This window comes from Pithys albifrons, chromosome 10 (genome assembly GCF_047495875.1).
Source record: "Pithys albifrons albifrons isolate INPA30051 chromosome 10, PitAlb_v1, whole genome shotgun sequence".
Lineage (NCBI taxonomy): Eukaryota > Metazoa > Chordata > Aves > Passeriformes > Thamnophilidae > Pithys > Pithys albifrons.
This window is the reverse complement of record NC_092467.1, coordinates 9,862,120-9,877,006: the sequence shown is the minus strand read 5'-3', so window position 1 is coordinate 9,877,006 and position 14,887 is coordinate 9,862,120.

Genomic DNA, 14,887 nt, shown 5'->3' with positions numbered 1-14,887 from the left:
ATTTGTAAAATAAGTGAAGCCTGATGCCAATCTGGGTCAAGGAATGCCACAAACTAAACTTTAGGGAATGATCTACCACTTGAGAAAGTCTGGTGGCATTTGCTTTGTGAGAGACCTGGCTCTGGAGGACAAATAACCAGAGGTTTTCTGAAATGTATTTTAGCTCTTTCACTTCCCCAATATAAAATGACTTCACAGGAACATTCCTGCAAACCGCCAGCAGTTCTGCCCCAAATCGCCCTATCTATCTCTGAAGTGTCTGCAGGATACTTTCAGGGGATTTTGTTTTTAGGGGTTCCCCTAGGTACTGAAGGGACCTTTTGGAGTTTTGGAGGTTTTTTTAGTACCATGGCAGTGAAGGAAAGACCTGCCAGGAGCTCTTGAAATCACCGTGGAAATCACACATGTGATGATTTCTCTGTTTTTGTGAGTCATACGGAGATTAAAATACAGCCCAGTCCAGGGACTGGCTCTCTAAAGAGATGGCAACAGGTCTTTCCTTTGTCTATCTCCATCTCTAAATATTTCCGTGGGCACTGTGCTCCCAACTTTTGTGACTTTATTCCTGTCACTCACCTCTCTGGCTGTTGTAAGTCACCATTAGCTACTGGAAGCCTTTGAATTTAAAACATTGCTGAATATAAGTTGTTCTTATAGTTACTATTTTTAATGGCATCTTTTTGTACTTTTTTGACTTAAATTTACAGAAAAATATTGTAATAAAATAGGAAGTGTTGTTACCATTAATGGTCGTGTTTATAGGACAGTACGAGGAATTAGATGTGTGTTTCCTCATGATACTGAAGCACATTTCCCTGACCTGCATATCCAGTAACCCTCCTTTTTCTTGTGACCATTTTGTAATTACAGTGCAATAAGCCTATGCAGTTTATCAGAAGTCAGATCCTTTTCTCTCTAAGGCTTTACATCTAAAATAAATTGTTTGATTTCTGTGAAATCAGGGGACTTTTGGTTTTCAGCCAGACTGACTGACACATGGATTGATAAAAAATGAAAAGAAAAAACTGCAGTACAGTGACTTTTGGGTGCTGATGGTGATGCTTCCTGTATGTGCTGTTTGATAGCACAGGAAATGTTCATCCTGTACCATCTGGGAAACACACATTTCTGATTACCTTCTCACATTTTTATGCAGTCCCACACTGCACTGACCCAGCAGGCTGTTTCGTTTTATTAAGCAAAATAGTGAGAACGGGGCCTGAGGCAGTGGGGTGTGAAGCAGAGTATGCTGAGTTTTCAGTGTCATCATGGAAATGTGATATGCAAGCAAAATGCAAGTGTAGCTTTTGAAATTGCCGGGCTTCAGTTTCCTCTGAATCTTAACGGTGAAAAATCAGATGCTTTTTCTCTCTTGCTATTCTAATAGATGGTAAAATTCTGCATCCTTCAGTATTAAAATAACGAATGGTTTGATTGAACACAGCAAGCTAAAACTCATGGTTTTCATTTTAAAATATTTCTAGAACTTTTAAACAGGGAAAGTGTTACTGAAGCTTTAAGTGGGGTTATGCTGATAAAGATTTCTCTGTAGCATTACAAACAGTTTCAAGTGGCTATTTTATACTTGGTGTTAAAAATGTTACGAGTTATCACATCAACACTGGACCACTTTGACAAAAAGAAAAAGCCTCACAAGGATGGATTCATCCAGAGATGGCCTTGTTCCTGGAAATCACTCCAGACACAAGGAGGGATCTGTCCTGACACTTGGAGAACAACCAGATATATCAGGAGACTATCTTGGCTGAGCAGGGAATTCACGAAGGAGCTCAAATTAAAAAAAAAAAAAACGCTTATAGGGAGTGGAAGAAGAATGGATGTGCTAAAAAGAAGGAATTTAGAAATGTTGTCCAGAGGGGTAGGGATGCTGTTGGACAGCATCCTTACAGAGGGCTTATCAGGAAGGTGAAACCAGGCTCTCACAATGCTGTGTAGTAGGAGGGTGAGACACATTGGGTGAAGATTGACACAAGAGCAGTTTTTGGATATACAGAAAATAAATTACCACCCAAGGACAGTGGAAGAGGCTGCTTGCAGGGCTGGGTCATGTCCAGCCTTGAAGATATTCCAGACCAGACTGGATAAATCCCTAAGCAACATGGTCTAAGCTCATAGCTGATCCTGCTTAGAGCAGACGGTTGAACTAGAAACCTGCTTGGTTCCTTCCCAACCTGGTTTATCCTCAGATTCTATGTATAACTAATGAATAATGTCCAGACTATAGAAGTCTAATTCAGTTAAAAGAGTTCTACTTAAGAAAGAGTGGTAATTGTAGAAATTAATACATGTTTCCAACTTGATTTTTTTGAATTAGAACTACATACTGGAAGTGCATCATTCAAAATACCATTTCTTTCATCTGCCTCTGAAAATCCTTGCCTAGTATATAAGTGAAGTAGCAGAAATTCACTTCAAGAAATGGGAAAATTAAAGATAGCTATATAGTCTTAATTTAAATGTGACATGTTTTCTGTATTGTTCTCTTAGAACCAGCTGCTTTTGTGATAAATGAGGAAAGGAAGACAGTTTAGTTGTATTTCCTGTCATTTACTTTGAATCTCAACTGCTGTCTACTGTGAATTCTCAGGAATCAGAATGTTTGCTACAGAAAGACTTGAATTTGCTCATACTTATTAGATTTTCTGTTTTATGCTATACCACAGGGACCAACTACATCCTCCCTCCCTTCCGTGTGACTTGCACCTGACATATCCTGAAACACTGGAACACCTTGCCTAGAGAGGTGGTGGATACCTGGAAACATTGAAGGTCAGGCTGGACAGGGCTCTGAGTAACCTGATTTGATTGAAGGCATCTCTGTTTATTAGAGGGAGTTGGACTGGATGACCTTTAAAGGTCCTTTCCAACCCAAACCCTTTTAGGATTCTGTGAAATGCCTGTACTAGATTGGCTGCTACTTGTGAACTGCTGGCACCCCTGTGCATTTGGGGAAATCCAGCTAGCAGCAGTTAGCATATTGTTCCTGGGAAGAATGTGGGCAAATGCATTATTACAATGCAAGTCTACTGTAGCTCTTAGAAAACTGAACTCCTCTTTGATCATATACTGAGTTTATTTGTAAGAAACAAGTGACTTTGTTTGACAAGACAAATATTTCTGAATTTATTCACCCATGTGGTTGGCTTCTGTTTTCAAACATTTATCATTCAGGATGCCAGTCTGAAAGCTTAACAGTGTCTTTGGTGCCTTGGTTTGATTAAGAACAGCCAAATTCTTCACATACCTTCTCCTTGCAGAGTTGAAAGCAGAGTTTATGTACGTGCCTAGGGTTTTACTAAAATGAAGATATGCTTCTTTGAGACCCAACAATTCTGTCTCCTCTCTAGCATGTGTGGGAAATTACTCTCATTCACATCTAAATTACAGAACATGGGCCCTTGTCCTTCAGAACCACTCATCATTTCCTCATTATTTCTCTCTCTGGAAGCCTCCAGACAAGAGTACTGACTATAATCTTTGCTCAAAAGAGGAGTTGTCACATCCTCAGAATGGATTTCTTATTTTGTGTCATTACCAAAACACAAAGTGACTACCATGTCCCCAGCAATTGTGCACCTGTGGTGAAAACGAATTATTTCAGCCTTATTTCTATGACCTCCATGGACTATTAAAACTGTTGTTCCTGCAGTGTGGACTACGTATTGCCAACTCTGGAATTCCCCATTGCCTGTGTGCTGTATGTGTCAGTACTGTAAACCAGGTGAGTTTTTATATATGTGACCATTTCCCTTTAATTCTGAAATCAACTTGAAGATGAATATAAGAAAATTCAGTGAGCGAACCAAGATAACCAAATCTGGAGGGAAGGTTTCATATTAGCAGCAGGAAACGGAACCCACTGAGTTTCATGACAATAATAGTTTTGCTCTTAACTGCTAAGCTTTTCTGTGCTGCTCTGAGTTACTCTGAAAGAGCCATCAAAGCTTGATATAGAAGTTGTTCTAACCTCAGCCTGAGACATAGGACCTGGAAATCACAGGATAACGATCCTTTATAGAGATAAAGATAGTTGTTTCATTGATTGGCACTGCCTAGGCAGGTGCTAAAAGGAAACAAAAGAGACCTTAAATATATTTTCTCTCTTGAGAGTGTAAGATACTTATAAAAACACCTGTAGATATGTATGTGTATATATGACTTTATCTCTCATAGACTTTCAAATGTAACAACAGAATGGCTCTTCTCTTTCCATATGCAATACACAACAGCAGAATGCAGCAGATTTGATGAACACATACATACCTGTTAGGAAATACCTGTAGATGCTTACATGTGTTTTCTTTATAATGTTACTTAAAAGAAGCTTTGGAACTTCCAAGTTTCCTCTCAAATACAGTTTATTCTTGGTTTCCATTTAAACCTTGTCATATTTAACATTCAAGCAGTGTATTGACACACACTGTGTCTGTGACAGACAGAAGCAGAAAATCTGTTGGTGTTAGAAAATAAAATGTAATACAAATGTTATTATTCAGTATAGAAGCATGGAGCAATTATTTTAGATTTGCTCAGAATGTGATTACACCCTTCAGTTCTGCCATGAACTCACCTTATTTAGGAATAGCCCCAGTAAGTAAAGGAAATGGAAAGCGATGTAATTTTGGGGGTATTACATTCTCTTTTTTTCATATGTGTTAATGTCTTTGAAATGCTAATGCTTGCTGCATTTGTTTTGCTGAAAACTGCAGAATAGGTGCCCCAGCTTTTTACCCTTAATGAAAAAATCCAATTAGGTAATTATGCAGTCTGAATTAAACTCCATGGAGCTGGACTGATTGCTGCCAAATCTCGTCCTTGTTTGTAATGGTAAGAGACACCTTCCTCAGCTTGGAAGCTCTTCCTTTTTAGTTCTCACTGCTTTCCTTTCATTGCTATTATTTAGAAGGAGGAAAATCAAAACTACAATGAGGTTTTTTACTCTCTTAAGAGTGTAGAGAAGTCCTATACTTTAATATAAAGGTTGGGATATATACCTAAATAAAGATAGCAATTCAGAAAATAAGAAAGCTAGCTTCTGAGCTGAATAATAAATAAGATTTCACTTGCACCAGGACTCAGATAAATAGCCAAAGATTAGTTATGAAATTTCTCCTACCAGTAGAAAATGGCAGGACATTGCTTGCTTTATTGTTTTCTTCCTCTAGTGATTTGGCATCTCATGCCACTTATTTTTCATGTAGTAATTGGTTGTGAATAATTGGATTATCTCCCATGGGAAAACTTTTCTCATGGTCCTTATTTTGTTTGGTTATATTTTCCTTACGATCTTGCATGTGGCAGCTTCCCCATCACATGAACAAATATTGCTGCTTGGAAAATGCCAAAATAAGGATGTCCTATTACTGCTGGGGAGGGGGAACATGTAAAGTGACATTCTACATGACATGGCCACTCTAACTTTGGCCAGCAAGGATGGTATAAGTAGAATGTACTTAAACAGAAAGCTACAATGAACCTTGGTGAATGTTTAGTATGTCCTTTCTGTATTCTCATGGTTCATGCAAATAACCCTCTACAGTCAGGTCATAATAAAAGAGAGACCTAACAACACTAATTTGCGTCATTTGAGGCTGAGAACACTGTTTGCATATTGTTCTCTTTTTTAACTTGCTTTGCCTACTATTGTAACAAGACTTGTATTTTACAAGCCAACCTCTCTTTGATTCCTCTTACATTCATTGAATAACCAGCACCACTTTCACTTGTCATCTGGCTTTGTGTCACAGTGGGTTGCCAGGGAACATTCCAAATATTAGGGAACTGCAATGTTACAGACCCTAAGGCTCCATGTGGTTTCCAGTCACAGAGCAAAACAATTGGAAAAGTACAATCTTTGAACCTGAGAAACGAACACAGACCTCAAAACATTACAGCACATGGAATATATATTTTGTGATGCTTATGGTTTATGATTGAATGAGGATTTTGTTTACCTGATCTATCAGTTGACAGGCTCAGGTCAAGATCAGATATTTTCAGACTCTTTTGCTATTTCTGCAAATGAAATTTCTGAGTTTTCCTTTCTTGCTTTCACTTGCTTTCATACTCACGTTTCCTTTTTGTCTAACCTTTGTATTCATGAAAGAAGGAAGAGCACTTGCAACTTAAATTAATCTCTTTAGGAATTTCTCATCTGATTTTTCAGTACTGTATATGCTCCTTGCGTTTTCAAGAAATGAAGTGAGGGCTAATGTCAAGACAGAAGCAAATAATATAATTGCATGAAAATATATATTTTTACGTACACACTGGGCCTGCAGCTTATCTGAATTCTCTTCCCCTTGTGATCATCAACTTCTGCCTTTCCTTCTCTTCTTTCTATGAAGCATCTCTGTCAGTTCGAGAGACCATTCAGCTTCTCTGGCAGTGCTGCATGTGAATGTCAAGGAGATATCAGGGTACAGAAGGCCTGTGGTTGAGGTTAACAGTAAGAGGAGGCAAAAATCTGGTAAGAAAGAAAAAATAGAGGATTAAAAGTGAACATGGCGCTTTTCCCATACAGCCTGCCACTCTGCTGTGGAGTGAGTTCCACCCCTGTGCTGTTTCATGGAAACAGACTTTAGTGAGGTGAGTAAGAAGCTGTTACATTCATTTTCCCCCTAAACTTGACAGTAGAGTTGAGTTTGAAACTTTATGTTCACAAAATTTTACATGAAAATAACAATGAAAGCTCAGTACTGTCTCAAATGCAAAACTGGCCAAGGATACATGAAATGAGGTTATGGGGGAAAAATGACTCAATTTCAAACTTCTCAGTCTTTCGAGGATGCTAGTGACATCTCCTGTTACCATATACTGGCTCCAGGGGTGATAGAGGAAACCCAGCCTGCATAAATCTGCTCTACAATTCAAGCCAAAGCTTTAAGGCACTCCTCCTGTGCATGATGCTTGCCTCTCAAGAACAACTGGAGCACCTGTGGCCACCAGTGCATCCCCAGGGGTTGGCAAAAGGAAACCACTTCAGAACGAGTGGGTTTCCGCTGTCTGTGCAATGTTTATCAGCCTTTTTCAAATGTAACTAATTCCTTTTCACTGTTACAATGGCCAACTAGGTGTGGTAGGGAGGGCATACCTGAGTTGTAGAACAAACTCAATGCCATAGTTCTTTGGAATAAACTTGATAATCTGTCACATACAGCAGCACCTGCATAGAAGAATCACATTCCCCTTCCTTCTACATGAATGAGTCTGACTGCCTTTGGTGGGGTCTCTGTCAAGTACTAGCTTATTGCAGAATATTTTCGTTGCAGAGACAGATGAGGAAGTTTTATGGACCATCAGCAGAACTGTAGGATGCTCTGTAAGTACAAATAAGTGTTGAGCTCACCCTGACAGTGAAAAAAACTGATCTTATTTCAAAAGCAGATAAAAGGAAGTCACTTGGACATTGGCTCTGAGAAATCTGTGATACTGCTAGAGTAGCAGCAGGAAGTTTATTCATTATTCTTAGTAGACAGACTTAGAGTTTTTCGATGTATTTAATTCCAAAGTTCTAATTAAAAAACAAAATTTCATTGAATTCCACCTATATTAATGAGAAAACTATCTCAACATAATTTGAGATAAATTTTCTGGTTCATTATCAAAAATCCAGCTCAATCAATGGCCTTGGAATTCCTTAGTCACTGTTGAACCTGGCTGATGGAGATTTTTTTTCTGTTAGACATGATCATTTTTGAGTAAATACCATGTGTGCATTCTTATTTTAACATGTTAACCATTTGCCATGCAGGCACCCACACAAGGAACACCATGTTAGTCCTTGAGTTGAATGGGAAAGTATTTGGAAGCAATTTTGCAGGGAAAAGGGGGAAAGGTACCCTCTGTGACCCACTACATGCTTACTGCTGAGTTCACTGAGTACTTGCAGACAATGAAGAATTTCAGAAGCCAGTGAGAGTGCAGTGATGACATGGGCTGCTTAAGCTCCTTGCCACACTAATATAGGCAGTTAAATGCCTCTGTGACATCTGATCCTGTCAGATCTTGGAAGCTCAGCAGGGTCAGCCCTGGTTAGTAGTTGGATGGGACACCTCCTGGGAATACTGGGGGCTGGAGGTTCTAGTCCTGAGGACTTCACTGTCTCTGTCCAAGCTCGCTCAGCCATGGCAAATGTACCTTAGGACTTAAATCCTGGGGCCAGTTCTGCGCATGCTGTACCTCACCTGAAAAATCCCCTGTGCAGGCTCAAAGGACACACCCATGTCAGGAGAGCCCTTCCTAAAGCTTCGTTCACGAAGCAGAGCCATACATACGTACGCTAATATTATGGTCATGTTGTTCTAGCTCAAAGCATGACATAAGGAAGTTGCTGCATCTGCCAGAGGAGATGCTAATTTCTTCAGTTTGTCTCTGCTGTCATAAAACCTGGGACACAAGCTTTGATCCAAAACTGACAGGCATGATGGGAGCTACTGCTGTTTGCACACTTACATAGGTAAAGCTGGATGCACAGATCTTTTGTGATATCTCTACATCCCATGGTGCTGGTACTACCAGGCCTCAAATTCTGGGAAAAACAGGGAGTAGTTTCAACACTACAGAGGTGGCAGAGACAGCGTGTGCTGGGTAGGCACAGGCAACCACATAATTTGTTTAACATAGAGCTTTGGTTAGTTGTTTATTATTTATATACATGTTTATTTTACATAATAGAGAGAAGAAATGTCTGTTTATTTTACTGAGGTTCTACTGAAAAAAATTTACAGAATCATAGCAAAGAATTTGGACACATTGATCTTCAATCCCAACACATAGCAGTCTGCATTAACCATGCAAACAGGTAGTTTGTGAATTTCTGAAACTATTGACCTGGGTCACTCCTAGTGTCACTGATACAGGTTTAATAAAAAAAAAAAAAAAACCAACCAAAATCCTCAATGATACTGTGTCCCTTGGGCCTTAGACCTGCAAAAGTTGAACCCAGGTGCTTTTTGATCTAATTTCTCCCTGAATTATAATATCTTTGAATTTTGAAGAAACAAATATTCAAAAATGAACATTCTTGTGCAAACACGGTTGTAGGTTGTATAATATTGGTAGTCTCAGATTGGCTTGGCTTTGGGGGTCCTGTTGTCACGTGTGAGGCTGCACTAATATCTTGGATCGCTTCTCAACAAAGTTTTTGACTGTGTAGCCCTCAATGTCATTGACCCTCTAAAAACTATTTTAACATTAACAAAATTAAATGAAAATTACATGTGCTTGCTTACAGAAACTTATACATAGATGTGTGTCAACATTTGGGAAACATCGTATGGTATTTGATTTTGTCTAGTTCCACAATTGAGCTGGTGTTGAAGGATGTTGCTTGCCCTTTATAAGATGAGGTTTTAATCTTAACTGGCACTTTTTAGCATGGAATAACCTTTGAAATCTGGTAACATGCTCTCTAACATGAATTTTATTCCTTCTCAATACTTGTGCAGTTTTTTGCTTTGTCACAGAGAGTCTTCTGCTGTTCCAGCTGCTTCTCTTTTGACTTACAGGAGACATCAGCCAGTAGTTCTCTGCGACCTGTTGAGTTCAGTCTCCTATCAGTTCATTACATCCAGCCATACACCTGCCTAAATATCAAAGCAGATTAAAGACATTTGGAATTGGTGAAAACATGGCCTTGTGCAGACATGAGGGAGGAAGGCAAACCAGCTTACCACCTCAAAACAATTAAAGGAATTCAAGCTTGCATATTTTGAATTCAAATACATTTTCTCAGGTTTTATTTGGCTCATAATTATTGTGCCAGAGATAAAATTATAATTAATCAGCTAGCTCTAGATCCAGTTTCAGTGCTGGAGAGCACACTGCATGTATGATGCCAGAATATTGGCAGATATGCAACTTAGTGTTTCAGTGGATCCTAATCTGTATGTTGGTCACACATCAGCAGAATTTACTGATACAGCAGTGAGAACAGTACAGGACAGAGAACAGAACATGTTAGAACAAGAGAAGGAAGTATATCAAATGTTGGGTACAAAAATAGCTAAGAAGTCATAGTGCTGTGGTTGGAAGATAGTGTGGGTTGTTTGGTGTTAAAGCACATATAAAATGAAGGCGTTTTCCCAGCACCAAAAAGGGATGATCTGTTTCAAAAAGTTTCATTGCAGCAATATCAGTGTGGAATGACACTTAAGTAAACTGGGTCTACCATGGATTTCTTGTATGAGTTAGAGAAAAATGGTCTTTCTGGGTTCTTACAAGTCACCAGGGCATGGATATCTACCCCATACGGAACATAGTGGGGTGTCTGGAAAGTCTAGGCAGCACTGGCAGGTGTGATCTATGATCTATGGAAGGCCCGTGGTCTCCTGAAGTGATAAAAGATCAGGTGGTGCATGAGGGGTTGTCAGATGGCAATATATTGCTCTGTGTTGGCCACTGCGTGGAGAATTAATCTTTTCTGACACCTATTAAATGAGGGAAGTAGTAGATGCTTCTTGCTCTATTTCTTTTCTGTCTTCCCTACTGATTTATTAAATAAGCTTTCCAGGGGCTATATGTGATATAAAGAGGCCTGAATGTTCCAGCACTCTTTTCCTGAGCATTCAGAAAAATAATTCAGACTCTTAAGTAATAGCGGGGGGGGGGAACCCAAACCTGCCAACCTTGTAATTGTTTGTAGAGGTTTGAAAACCAGAATAGTGATGTTATATTAGAGAAAATTTAAATTTAGAGTTGCAGGGTGAAAGCATGGGCTGTCACTTTATTCACTTACAGGGGAGGAGGTTTTAAGCTCCTTAATAGTTATGAATTATTGTTGGTAGCATGAAAAGGAATATTTTCCTCCTTCCCCCCTAACTTATCAAGTAACAATTTGCCATCCTTGGTCAGCATGGTGAGAGGTTTTCCCATGTTTCCATAAGCTTTAGACACTGGAAGGCTCCAGTGCTGTGCTCTGCCTTTTACAAGCATGAAAAATTTCTTCTGTGACCCATGGAGGAACTTCTCTTCCCACCTTCTCTCTGAGGCATGATGAGGGAGTGGAGTCAGCCTTAGATCCTGTGGATCGTTGTAGGGAAGGCAGAACCTGGAATCATTCTTATATATGAATGAAAAAGTAGAAAGTACTTCCATGTGTATTGGCTACCGATAATTTAATGGCAAGGACAGAAGACAGAAGAAAGGATTTGTATAGAATTTAGCAGATGTGCTGCAGGCAGTAGAACAGCCTAGATCCAATGAAAAGCTTGTTAAGGAGAAAAAGTAAAATGAACCTTGGCATAGCTTCATGTAAGCAAAGACTGATTTGGAGTTTTATTATCAGGATGTTTGGATTTCTGCATTTCATACAGCCCCTGAGCTAAGAGCTGATGCTTACAGGGGAGTTTTGTTCAGGTTATAGATGTCCAGCCTGGGACAGAAAAGGTGAACTCAAAGCTATTAACTCAACCTAATGTGAATCTGAAGTGAACTGATAAGTTTTATGAAGCTGTCTAAGGTATTTGGTGTGGTTTTGACTGGATTTTTCTGAGTGGTTTGTTCAGAGTATGAATGGTGCCCAAGCACAGAGGTATTTGGCAGCTTTAGGAAGCTTGACCTTGCACCAGAGTTAACAATGGACTTGATGACTTTGCTTTTGGGGAACTTCTTTTAAAATGTCCTTTCTCTTTTTGCTTTATTGCTCCTTAGGTAATTAGAAACAGAAAAGTACTTTTTTTCTCCCCTTTCCTTTTTCCTTTTCTACAGCTTTTTGATGCATATAACATGACTGCATCTACTGCTTTTCTTATTTACACTCTTACCTGCTTTGCCTAAGGAGGTGAATGAGGGGAGAATGTCCTTCCTCCATGCTGTCACAATGTCCCATCATCAAAATAGAGTATCAGAGAGGTCCTGGAGGTCTTCTGCCTACACAACTTTTTTATAAACCTCACCATGAGATTACAAATATTGAGTGAAATGAGTAAGACCAGTCCCGACTGATTAGTCAGTCCTTTAAAAACGGAAGCAGACACTTCCACCCAGCACCCTGCACGGGGGAGACCAAACAGGAAAAGGAAACCGGGGACAAGTAGTCTGAAAAACTGTGTTCAAGACATACGTCCACATAACCACACGCTGTGGACAGATAGACCCACACCATGGCTTACGCACTGTCTCCTCTTCTGACTAAGTCAATATTTGCTTATTAAAACACTTTGTTTATTTAATTGAATAAATCAAATAAATAAATTCATTAACTCAATATTTATAAACCCCTCACTGTTAAGTGAATAAAGTGATCAGACATGTTCACACCATTTAATAGACCTTCATAACACCAGAAGCTGTAACATTTTTTTCAATTATTACCTAAAATTTGCAAAAAATTCCTTAAATTCCAGTAATACCATTACCATGTGGGGAGAAATGTTTTGGAAAATGAAATATAATTAATGGAAAAAACCAAAGAAAATCTGAATACAATGGATAAAAGGGTTTATATTTCCATCTCAAAATGAAGCAAATGTTTACTAGTGTCCCATCAAGCCTTCGTCTAAGAGCCCCATTTATGTCCATTTGTACTTTTTCCTCAGAAAGGTGACGTGTTTTGGGGAATATTTATACAAATCTATAAAAGGAAAGATTTTAGAATGGCAAATACATTTTGAGTGTCCATAAAAATCAATAACTTCAAGAAGCAGAGAAATAAGATACCCTACATGAACTGGCATGGCAGTATCAGAAAGCGTGTCAGCCATTTCTGAAGATTTGTGGGGGGGGTTTTGTTTGTTGGTTTTGTTTTGTTTGTTTAATTAGAATTAGTGGGGGTGAGACTGTCCTAGTTAATAAACTATTACTCCATTTGTAATAAATTTATAAAACTTAGATGCATTCCCTTTCATATTAAAAGCACCATAATCTGGTCATCCTTAAGTACTTTTATATTAAACCGATAGTTTATTTTCTCACTTCAGGCAATAAGGGAAAGATAAAGTCTCTAAGATATAAAATCCTTTCGTAATATGACTTGGTTCTGTTCCTGCAGTTGTTCAGCCCTCAGACCTTCCACTGACTTGACTGGGATCTGCAAAAATGTATCTCTAGGAATGCTCCTTAACCGAGGTCATTAATCATTGGTATGATTTTTGTGTTCTTACAAATCCTGTTGACAATGAAACAATACAACTGCCAGAAGTTTAAGACTGTTTCTAGCTGTTAATAGCAACCAGTGTATATCATAGAATAAATGTCCAACAGCCGGGGTGTTCTGCGTTCTCTCTTTTTGAGCGTTATTTGATTAATGTTAGTACATTCAGCTCACATGAAAAAAGGTTTACTGTTGGAAAAACAGATAACAGGCACAATCCTGCAATTTAATGTACCTCATGAGTAGCAATAAACCATCAACTGATTCTGCTCATTCTGAAGTCCACGTGGGGTGATATGATGTTTATGCTGTTTATAGTAGCCTTTACGGTGATTGTAGATATCAGATCAGAGAAGTAAGGAGAAGATTCTGAGGGGCTGAAAAATACTTGCAAAACAAATTCATGCAATAGTTTCAGAGATTTTTAAACTCCTAGAAGATTTGGATGACCTAGTTTGACATACTGTAAAATAAAAGCTTTAGAATTGTGTGCAAGTAAAACATTCTTTAGAATGCTATTCAGTTTTGATTTAGAGTCTGGTACCAGTGAAATAAGCCTTAAAATGGTCTTGTCATAAACAAGTGTCTTATTCTAGTTTGAACTGGTCTTGCTTTTGTATTTCAATTTCTATTATAGGCTATGATGACATTATTTGTTGATCTGTTCTGTGACAAATTAAATACATTTAATTTCTTTGCTCCTTTACTAGTAAGGAGCTTGCTGGGCCACAGCTCTAGTCTTTTTGTAAGCCCTTTAAATTTGTAAATGATTGTTTCAACACATGGAAATCAAAATTAGATATGGAATGGTACTTATTTCCCACTTGATATGCAAAGATATTAAATATCTATGAATACTGGAATACAAAAATGGGCTTCCTATCACATTTGGATTGCAGAAATTATGTGTGTATAGAGTGTATATTTTAAATACAGATTTTTGGGTTATGGTCTTTTGGTCTAGGACCCACTCACTGTGGGTGACGTGTGAACAGCTCCTGTATTAGGAAGAATGCAGTTTTGCACATGAAGAGCAGGAATAATTTTCCTTTTTTAACTCTGCAGAATTCCTGTCAAATTAGACTGTATTTTAATCATCCCCAGTGAATGCATATGCTGATAGCTATTTGGAGGTGGTTTCACTCATTTTTCAGTATTTTGAGAATTTTACAGGATAGTGCATACTTTTGGAAAACATTAAAAATATCTTATTCATAGCATTTCAAATAGGACACTTTTTTTTAATTTCCAAGGTTGAAAAGAATAACCTTTTGTTTTTAAAGTTCTTTGAAAAAGAAATCCTTTGTCCTGATTTTTAAAGACATAGTACAGGTTTTTGTTAGTTTGTGATGGGGGACCAGATAAGCAGTCCTTAGTGGTAAAGTGGCATCAAATCTTGTGGAATATGAAGTCATGGAAAAGGACAGCTATGATCAGAAATGACTGCAAACATTCTGAAATTTCTTCCACATCCAAACAACCAGAGTATGAGGCAAATGCTTAAATAGAGTGTATACTGTCACTGCAGGTACCCTAAAATGTTGAAGGTGTAAGGCTGCCACTTCTGACATTGAACCTGCAGATCTCAGCCTTTCTGAAATAGCAACCAAGGGCAAGTAGGAACCCATTCAGCATGTAAAATAGCACTAAATATCTTTATTTTAAAAGAAAAAATAAGTCTCTCCCTGGATATTTTTGCTAAATAAAATAGGGTATTGTATTTCTAATCAAAGATTGAGCCTTGTGGTCCAAACTTCAGCTTTTTCCTGTTAT